At 43.2% G+C, this 10,713-nt stretch overlaps 1 protein-coding gene across 1 annotated transcript in view; it reads left to right on the top strand.

Annotated features, from left to right (window-relative positions):
* Positions 1–1,800: 1,800 nt before the first annotated feature.
* LOC143983617 (retinol dehydrogenase 16-like) overlaps positions 1,801–10,713 on the top strand; it is a 100,306-nt gene continuing 91,393 nt past the window's right edge. Inside the window, exon 1 of the mRNA XM_077483535.1 lies at positions 1,801–1,900. The gene's annotated coding sequence lies outside the window, so the exon portion shown is untranslated. The remainder of the gene's footprint in view (positions 1,901–10,713) is intronic.

Below are 10,713 nucleotides of genomic sequence, written 5' to 3'. Positions count from 1 at the left end.
TAGCACCCTGATGTTTAGTCAGGGATGCTATTAAATTTAGTTGCCAGGCGATAGTTGCCTTGGCCAATTTTTAGGCGATCAATTGATTTCCCCCAAATTCTGGAATTGCTGCACTTCTCTCTTCTGTAACTGGGTGGCCGGGTATCTGGTGACATTGGATAAGACAAGGGCATAGCAAGGATAGATTATGGATGAATGAGGTGCCTCAGCCAAAGGGTAGGAATTTTCTTGGGTCCCTTGGCCTGCTGGGAGAGCCTATTCATTTGGGTGGAGTCAGGTGATCAGGGTACTGTGCCACCCGGACGGCTGTCTGGGTGGATGTGTGTCGTATTGCCCCGGGCTGCTAGGTCAGAAACCTAAGGCCTATAGCAAGGACATCTGGCTGCTGGGCTGTCTGAGGACCTATCCAGAAGCAGGAGAGCAGTGTAGGGTTGGGACTGTGGGCTAGTAGTCCAACCAGAAGTAACGGTTCCACCGGCCGAGGAACCAGTTGTGGTCAGAGGTAGAGGGGAAGCTGTCACCACTAAGGGACTTTGTTACCGGCGACCACTGTGAGTAAGCTGAGGCCAGTACCAGAGCAGACTTCTCACCAACCGGGGACAGTGAAGAAGTGGGAAAACTTCAGCAAGTGCCAAGTCAAGGACCCAAAGGGACAGCAGAGGTGACGCTTGTGGAGCATCAGTGACCTAGCGTGTCTGCAGAGGTGAAGCTTGAAGAGTATCTATGAGTGCCAAGCCAGGGACCTAGCAGGGAACTGGGGGTAATTCTTGAGGAAGATACTGAGTGCTACCAGTGGAAGAGCTCAGGGGATTCAGTGGCTAGTGGATCTGAAGTCTAGTAAGTGAGACTGGGAGCTCATTGAGTGAAGACCCATATTGAGTGAAGGTGGGGTAAACTAAGAACTGTTCGTGTTGACTTCAATTGCCGTTAGTAACAGTTTCAAGATTGTTGCCATAGGAGACAGCGGTCCTACTTATACAGAAGTGGTATCCTGCTGGAGACCTTCACCTGTATAGATGTCTACCTATAGAAGTCTTGGAGTCTAACAATTATCTTTGCTTCTACCAAAGGGTGTCCTGGCCCTAACCCTCTCTCTGACAGTTCTTTTTAGGAGACAATAAATCTCTTTGCATTCAAAAAGTGTTTGGCACCCACCTGTTCATCTTACATTACACCCACCATGCCTTGTAATCCACTTTACACAGAAGGATGTCAGCTGTCCCCAAGTCTGGAGGTCACCATTGGGATTCAGGGGATTTGCTACATATAAATTCCCATCCTGGATATCTGCCATGACAGTTTAATCCTTGGAAATAGACACCAGTAGCTCTGAAGTCACTGAAGATGTTTTTTGAGCAATATGGGAGGGATAGTTACTGAGTTCAGTGGAATAAAGTATCTTCAGGTAATACCAGTTCTTGCTGTTATCCACTCCTTTCTTTATCCCTCCCTGTTCCACCGATGCTCCAGGTTAATGTGTACAGCCTATCACTGCCTTGCAAAGTCTTCCCTTTCTAATTAATGCAACTGGGCAGCTAGACCAGTCTTAAAATGTACTACTGCCAATCTATTGTCACAGTTTGATGTTTTCATTGAGACAGCCATTCAACAGAATCATAAAAGGAAAGAGAACAAGCTGACCCAGATAAGGTAAAATGCCAAGCCGCATTGATATGCTGTTCACAGCTCTCAGTGTTCAATACAAAGGCGCTGCTCAGCAGATTAAATACTTCTTTTTTATTTTATTTTTATTTTATTTTTTACAAATTTCAATCAATATCAATTCAGCTAGAACTTATTTAGTAGTTTGCAGGCTGTCAGTTTTCTGTTGCTGTCTGAGGCATCATGGGGAGAGCTCCCCTCAGTCTCTTCTCGTTGTTATTAACAGACCAGAATTAAGGTAATAACTGTAAGGAGTTAGAATCTAGCTACCGTAATATAAATTGAATCTATAATTTTTTGTTACTTCTTATGTGATGGTACTTTTTGATGTGATTTTTTATTTTATTTTTTACATGCTTGCTGTTTCTTTTTCTATGCTTGTATTTCATTTACAGAACTGTAGATGGTCCTTCTGAGAGCTATCTGTATTTCATGTTATTAAATTGTAAGCAACCTTGCAGAATGTTGAAGTGCATGTTGTGCCCGGGTTGCAGCAGTTTTGCTGACGGAATATGTATTCTGAAAATGACAGTTGCCTGGTTGTCATAATTATCCTATAGCCTTTTTATTTTCTTTTAAGGCACTGATCTGAGACAATTGTACAGCTCTGAAGTTTTGTGTTTAGTGAGAACAAGTCCAATTCACAAAGATCAGTGTTATGAGAATAAAAGTACATTTATCTTATTTTATTTTTATATATATTTTTTTATTTGGATTGCTGAAATACGCAGTTCACAAAAGCTGGAATCATTACTGCATACTCAGTTTACCGTGTGATATGTGTGTGTTAAACTGGTGTTGTTTTAACTTTACATACTTTACTTGATCTATTACTGTGATAAAATAAGGTTTTACCACAGTAAGTTTTGGTTCACGCTATGAATCACGCAGGAACGAGCCGTGCATTCCGGTGCAAAACACATGTGACTCAGTGCAGTATGAGTTAAGCAGGCGGATGACAGGTCCGTGTCCACTCCAATAAGCAAAGCGGACATGGACACAGTCCTGCTCTTCTATATAGATCTGTCTGTTTCCATCCAAAGCCCTCCAATCCGATCCCCCGGACAGATGGAGAATAGGAACACCATCCATATGTTTTGGTGGACAGGATCAGATCAGATGGCGGCGGGTGTCAGCGGACATGTGTCCGCGGACATCAGCTTCTCCATAACAGAGACTGGAGGGTCCGATTAGGTTCTCCTGAAAAACTGACAGGCGGACCTAACTGGACAGCCTGTGTGAAAGGAGTCTTTTGGTTTTTGTTGCTTGGCTTAATTTTGGACTTTAAAGTGATTTTTTTTTTTTTGCTTTTTTGCAACACTTTTGCACTGTATTTTTAGGGCCGTCTTTAATACTGATTGGACCCTGGGCAAAAAAATTCTTGGGCCCCTCCCCCCCCATGCAATTTCCCTCTCCACCTGCTCCTGATACAATAAATATCAACTAGACTTAAAATCAGTTTACTATATCAGATCAGGCAGTGATTGTGATGGGTTGCCAGTGGTTATAGCATATCATTACCAATTACTGACTGGTTGTTAGAGGTTACAGGACACAGAGGTTACAGCATATCATTACCAATTACTGACTGGTTGCTAGAGGATACAGAACACAGAGGTTACAGCACATGATTCCTGCTTGTTGATTGGTTGCTAGATATTACTGTACAGTAATACTGCTCACTGGTTGCTAGAGGTTATAGCATATAATCTCACTGCAGAGGGGCATGATATACATATGAATGCCGCCTTTATTTACATATCAATGCCGCCAGCTTCAGTTATTTACATAAACATGCTGCCGCTATTTACATATGAATGACAGTTATTTACATGTAAACACTAGGGCAGAGCTGGGCAGCATTAGTACCAGCATTTCACACTGGGATATCGGGACACAGCACAGGACTAAAACTTCAACGGACAAGGGAATTTAAACTGGGGTAGTTGGCAAGTATGAGGCAGCTGCTTTGAGACCCACAACAATGACAGGGCCCAGGGCAGCTGCCCTTTTGTCCTGCCTTAAAGACTGCCCTGTGTATTTTAGTAGCAGAAAATGTGGAGCGGGTACCCTGTAGATGGTTCTTTTACTTACACTTTCACCACATATGTAAAAGCACCCCACTGTGCCCCCTGCATGCCTCTGCATCCCCCAATATCTCTTTGTCATGACTTTGTACCCCCTCTCCACAACTGGATCCCTTTACATGACACAGCCCCCCCATAGCTCTGGACCCCTGCACATTACACAGACCCCCCTGCAGCTCTGGACTCCTTTACATTACACAGCACCCTGCAGCTCTGGACCCCTTTACATTACACAACCACCTGCACCTCTGGACTCCTTTACATTACACAACACCCTGCACCTCTGTACCCCTTTACATTACACAGCACCCTGCACCTCTGGACCCTTTTACATTGCACAACCCCCTGCACCTCTGAACCCCTTTACATTACACAGCCCCCCACCCCACAGCTCTGGACCCCTGCACATTATACAGCCCCCCACAGCTCTGGACCCCCTGCACATTACACAGCCCCCCACAGCTCTGGACCCCTGCACATTACACAGCCCCCCACAGCTCTGGACCCCCTGCACATTACACAGCCCCCCACAGCTCTGGACCCCCTGCACATTACACAGCCCCCCTCCCACAGCTCTGGTACCACTGCACATTACACAGCCCCCCCACACATGCTCTGGACCCCTGCATGTTGCATAGCTCTGCCAATTCTTACCTTACTCTGCAATTTCGTATTCACAAGATAATGATTGGTTGCTAGGACCACCCAGAAACCAATCACCTGCTAGTTAACTTAGAAAGTTAACTCCTCCAACATTTCTCGTCCTCTATTCAGTGCTTTGCCACTGTCTCTCGCTCTACCTCCCCTGCTGTACAAGAGAAAGAGAGAGACAGTGTCTTCTTTCTCCTGCTCCATGCATGTCACACGGGTAGCAGTACATTCCGCTCCCAGCTCGGTCACCCCTGCACCCTGTCACAGCTGCCTGCGCTGTTAGCCTTTCACATCGCCACTGCGCTGCCAAGCCCGCCCCACTGTCACTGTTTAATACAGGGGTGGACAGGGGGCGCCGTCTGACACACCCCCCATGGCACCTGGGGCGCACTACCCCCTAGTTAGTATGCCACTGCCCCTGCATATGAATTTAAGCTAGAGAGAGAAGGAATACTTTCTGAAAAAGCAATATCGGTTTTTCCAAGCAGAGTGACTATCTGAAATATTTGATTTAGTTGGATCTATATCTGTCAATATTCAGACAGTGTAGGAAGGGCAACAATTCTCCTGACCACCTAAAATCTTTTGATATTACATTTGTGGGGTGGATTAATCCACTTACACTACATTATCTCTTAATTACTTAATAATGGACAGAGTGGTATGCAGGGGCGGACTGACAACTCATGGGGCCCCCGGGCAATAGGAGATTATGGGGCCCCCGGGCAATAGGAGAAGATTATGGGGCCCCCTGGGTAATAGGAGATTATGGGGCCCCCAGGCAATAGGAGATTATGGGGCCCCGGGCAATAGGAGATTATGGGGCCCCAGGCAATAGGAGACGATTATGGGGCCCCGGGCAATAGGAGAAGATTATGGGGCCCCCCGGGTAATAGGAGATTATGGGCCCCCCAGGCAACGGTTACCATTCCCTGTTGCCAGAACAGACAGTTCCCCATCATGGGCTGTTCTCACCCCATTTTCCACTCCATTCAGGAAGTGGCTCACAGCTTCTCCCCAGCCAATGAGAACAGAGAGGTGTGGACTGTGGAAGGCAAAGTGGAAGCCCAGTATTGGAACGTGGCTGTGGGCCCTTAGGGCAGATAGCAGCTGGTGTTTGTGGAAGATATTATATTATGACAGGGAGGATGCTTGGGCCCCCTGGAGTTAGGGGCAAGGTTGCGATTATGACCCCTGCAACCCCTTATGCTACACCCATGTGCAATGCCATGATAAAGATTAAGCTTTAGTTGTCAAGTTCAATAATACTATCCCATATTGTGATAACATTGTTAGTGCAGAGCAGTAAAGGTGAGAGCAGTCAAAAGAGAACTATGAAACCCACTCCATTAGGCATGATGGGAAAACTGGAGAATCGGAGAGAAGAAAGGGAGAGGCGGAAGATGGGTGGCAGGGCCTGGTGAAGGGGAAAAGAAAGGGGGGGTAAGGACAGAGGGAGTAATTAGAGGAGAGGGGATTGGAAGGGAAAGTAGAGTGGTATCCAAGAATGTGTCACATTAAGCTGTTTAATTGTAATAGGTCCCCTCTATAGGTCATGCATGATAACTAGGGATGAGCCCGCAGTTTGAGTCTATCATAGGTTTGAATCGATCGTAAGTTCGACTCGAACGTCGGCTGTATCATGTGTTTGCCATCCCTTCCCATACCCGTTCCCCTCTCTTTATATATGAAATGAACACTGAGATACATTCAAATATACAGTATCATGCACCTATTAGCTGTGTTAATGTGCCTGATTATACTTGCAATACTGCATGAATTACTGTGCTTAAAGGACTTGTTCATCTAATTTTCTGACTGGCTTGTTTTAGACCCAGGACGCTTATCTATGCATAACATTCGATCAAAGTAAAAAGTAACAGTACAGCGCAAATAAACATAAAAATAAATATAAAAATAAATATAAATGAAATCAATCCATCAACATAGTGCATATAATACAAAAGTCTATAAGTGAAAAAAGAAAACAGGTGAATTGTCAAGAAGAGTCCGCTTGTGCAGTGTGTCTTCAATCAACAAAACAGGTGATGATGTGATCCCTTCACCAAAGAGATAGATGGACTCTCACCTCAAATAATGGACCCCTGATAAATCAGACAGGTCAAAAGCGCATGTTCCCATCAAGGGTTAATCACAGCAATCAGCAAACGTAACGGAAGTGCTCCAGAGATAAATCCTTTTTTATGTCCTCAAACCAATATGATTCCACATAGAAGCATAAAAAAAACAGAATCTAGTGCTCTCGGTTTATAACGAATATATTAAAAAAGAAGCAGGAATAAATAAGGTACACTCACATTTTTTTGCACTGATCTCCAGTGCCGAGTGATAAGCATAAAAACAGATACAATCCAGCATCCATGCACGGATCAGTGTAACAGCTTGCGGATGACGTCACGGCTTAGGTCACGTGGTCGGTACACGTTGCGTCCCCGAAAGTAGGCGGGACTTCATCAGCGGCGACGGCGTGACGTCGGACAACCGCTTTTAAGCTAGCACACTGATAATTGGCCAATAGGAAAGAAAATTGTGCGCAAGTCAGCCAGTAGGAGAAGGTGTTAACTTTAGAATGGTTTTAGATTATAATGTACAGCACAAGAAGTTTGAAAAACTGGTGGCCAAAAACTGGTTTATATTGAAGCAGGACCGAGTGTTGGGACCTCTCCTACCCGCACGTCCTTCTTTTATATATAAAAAGGCTCCTTCGTTACGTGATCGGATAGCCCCCAGTGTCATTGATCCTCCTGTGCAAACTGAAAGTAGGTTATTTTCCTTTTTGTCTGGTTTTTATGCGTGTGGTCGGTGTACAGCATACAAACATTCCAGATGTAACATAAAAAAGAGAAAATCTTTCGTTGCTACAAGTAACAACAGGGAGTATAAAATCGATCAACTGATTACATGTTCTACGGTAGGGGTGGTATATATGCTCCAATGTGGATGTGGCCTCCAATATATTGGTAGGACGTCTAGGCCCCTCCATGTTAGGTTAGGTGAGCATGTGAATAATATTAAGAAGGGCCTTAAGACACACAATGTGTCTCGTCATTTTAAACTGGTACATGCTCAGAATCCCAAAAGTTTGAGTTTCTGGGGGATTGAAAAGGTCACGAAACATTGGCGTGGAGGTAACTTCATACGCCAATTAAGTAGACGTGAGTCATACTGGATTCATGAAACCAGGGTTCTCTCCCCGAGTGGCTTGAACATTGATTTTGATTTAAACTGTTTCATTTCGGATAGATGAATTTTTTAATTTTATATCTATTTGTATTTTTACCTTTTTTCACTTATAGACTTTTGTATTATATGCACTATATTGATGGATTGATTTCATTTATATTTATTTTTATGTTTATTTGTGCTGTACTGTTACTTTTTACTTTGTAATGTGGGATTTGGTATTTTGACCTATAGTATTCTAGCTGCATTAATATTTTTTTCACTATTGTTTTCACTATTTTATATTTATTTTATTGTGTTCAGCGCTGATTGATTTTCGTTTAAAGTTTTTTGTATCAATTTACTACAATTGCAGCAGCTAACATGGATGTATTCCAATATTTGGAAAAAAGGGAAGTTAAGTTGAGTGAAATCTTTTCACGTACTCCTCTCTTAGAACAATCCCCAGATGTAGTTCAAGCCTTTAGGAAACTTGGTCATGTTTTCGAGAAGAAGGTTAAAGCTTGGTGGGATATTGTTTCTTTTCAGCAATACATTTCAGCCAGATTAATACCCCGTCGTTTGAGATGGGATGTTCCCCCCCCAATGATGGACTTCTTGATAGAGATTCCATGTTGGAATGGGAGGATTTTTTCTTGGAAAAGGGTTTGGAACTGATGGAGTTTTTGCTGAAACGAAAGCAAAGGAAAATGACTATTTTAGAATCCCAAATAAATGACATCAGGAGCTCTATTGAGCCGTTTAAAGACACTTCTGATTTCATTAGGCTTTCTGTTGAATTAAGGGATAAGGTTACCAAGTGGGATCTTGAGGTCCAAAATAAGAAAAAGAAAAAGTTCATGAGAGATTCTGATGACTTTAATGGAGGGAATGTGTTCAAATGGCAGAAGATGAACCAGTCCGAGGGAGATATTTATTTCTACCCCCTTCTGGTTCTCAAGCCACTCCAACCCCAGATTATTCCCGATCTGGGCCATCTGACAATAGGGGCGACTTACCCAGGGGTGGTGCACATGGGAGGGAGGCCCGTAACAACTATGGGAAAAATAGGGGGAGAGGCAACAGTAACAATAATAGGAATTGGGTTCCTAGGGAAGTCCCTGGGAATGATTCCCAATACTATTATGGCTATCAATCCCCAAATAGACAGATAGGTTATCAGCATGAATATAATTCTTACCAAGGGGCCCCCTATGGTGGCCCATCTAGGTACCCTATACCTGTTTCTAATAGATTTGCGCCATTACAATATAGTGGAGCATGTGAGGGAGGGGATTTTTCGGGGGCACAGAGTTGACCCGGGAGGGGCCCCTATGTGCAACAACCGACCCACCAGGAGTGGTGGAAACATCAACCCCATGGAACCCCTCGGTCAGGCAGTCAGGTTCGAAAAAGAAAAGAGAGAGAGGAAGGAGAGGGGGTAGGAGAATTCAAAAGACAAAAACCCCAGTAGGAGCTGGTATTTACAATTTAAGTGGATGCTCACTAAGTGATAATGAACTGAAGGTTTTAGATAGGGGATTAAAATTTGCTCCTGTTAGGAATTTAAATAAATTTCATACTTATGTAAATATTCAGAAGTTCATTAGGAATCTGAATATGAAGAAATACTTTTTGTCTAATCCAGTGAAGCAGGTAAAGACATTTGAGAACCAACATTCTAATCTTCGTAACAAATCTACGTTTAACCCCCTAAATACTGATAATAAGTTTTTGGAGGTTTTTAAAAATGTTGTAGTAAACGATTTAGACACATTGAAAATACATAAAGTGAAAGACCCCCAGTATATTAAACTGGGTATGGAGTCTTTAAAAAGCAGGGATGATATTATCATACGCCCCGCTGATAAAGGTGGGGGGTTGGTTATTTTAGATAAGACCAAATATATGTCCGAAATGAACAGACTTGTCAGTGATACTGACACATACCAAATTTTGAATAAAGACCCCATGTTGCAGTACAAGGATGAATTACATTGGTTGATAGAGGAAGGGAAAAATAAGAACATTCTTAATAAAAAAGAGGGACTCTACCTCGACCCGTTGTTTTGCAGAACCCCAATTATATATAGCCTGCCGAAAATACACAAGGATTGTGTCAATCCCCCCGGCAGGCCTATAGTTAATGGCATTGATTCCATCACTTCTAGGGTGGGTCAATACATTGACAGTTTTTTGCAGCCCTTAGTGTTGAAAACCAAGGCATTCCTTAAGGATACCAAACACATTATTCAAATTCTTGAATCATTAGAATGTTCGGCATCTTGCTTTCTTGTGACTGCTGATGTTGGCTCTCTTTACACAATTATTGGGCATAACGATGCGCTGGCTTCAGTCCAGTGGGCCATGTCCACATTTTCTGATCTTTCTGAGGGCCATAAAAAGTACCTCCGAAAGTGCTTAGATTTTTGTTTGACTAGAAATTATTTTTGGTTCAATCATCAGTTTTATCTACAAACAAGGGGGGTGGCTATGGGTGCCAGGTTCGCTCCCAGTGTGGCTAATTTATTTATGGCCCACTGGGAGGAGGATGCTGTCTTCCATAGCCGCCCCCATGAATTAATCTGCTACAAAAGATTTATTGATGATCTGATCATGCTATGGGAGGGTGATCGGGCTGGTCTGGATAAGTTTATTGGGACCATGAATGCTAATGATAAGAACATTCACTTGTCCTGGAATATTAGTCAGGAACGGATGGTGTTCTTGGACCTTAAGATTAGTAAAGATAAAGATGGGTTGTTATTGAAAAATTATTTCAAACCAACCGATCGCAATTCATACATTCCTCTGGGGAGTTGCCACCATAAGTCCTGGTTGTGCAATATCCCCAGAGGACAGTATGTAAGATTGAGGCGTAATTGTTCCAATGTGGAAGATTTTGTGCTTCAGGCCCAAGTTTTGTCCTCCAGATTTCAGGAAAAAGGTTATGTTAGACCTGGTCTTGATCATGAAGTCGCTTTAGTCCAACAGTTGGACAGATCTCTTTTAGTTGGAGACAGAGTGAAAGAACCAATAGGAGAAGGTGTTAACTTTAGAATGGTTTTGGATTATAATGTACAGCACAAGAAGTTTGAAAAACTGGTGGCCAAAAACTGGTTTACATTGA

This window comes from Lithobates pipiens, unplaced genomic scaffold (assembly GCF_037356315.1).
Source record: "Lithobates pipiens isolate NorthernLeopardFrog02 unplaced genomic scaffold, aLitPip1_a1.2 Scaffold_16, whole genome shotgun sequence".
Classification (NCBI taxonomy): Eukaryota; Metazoa; Chordata; class Amphibia; order Anura; family Ranidae; genus Lithobates; species Lithobates pipiens.
The sequence above is the reverse complement of the archived record's forward strand: the minus strand, read 5'-3'. Positions and strand labels throughout refer to the sequence as shown.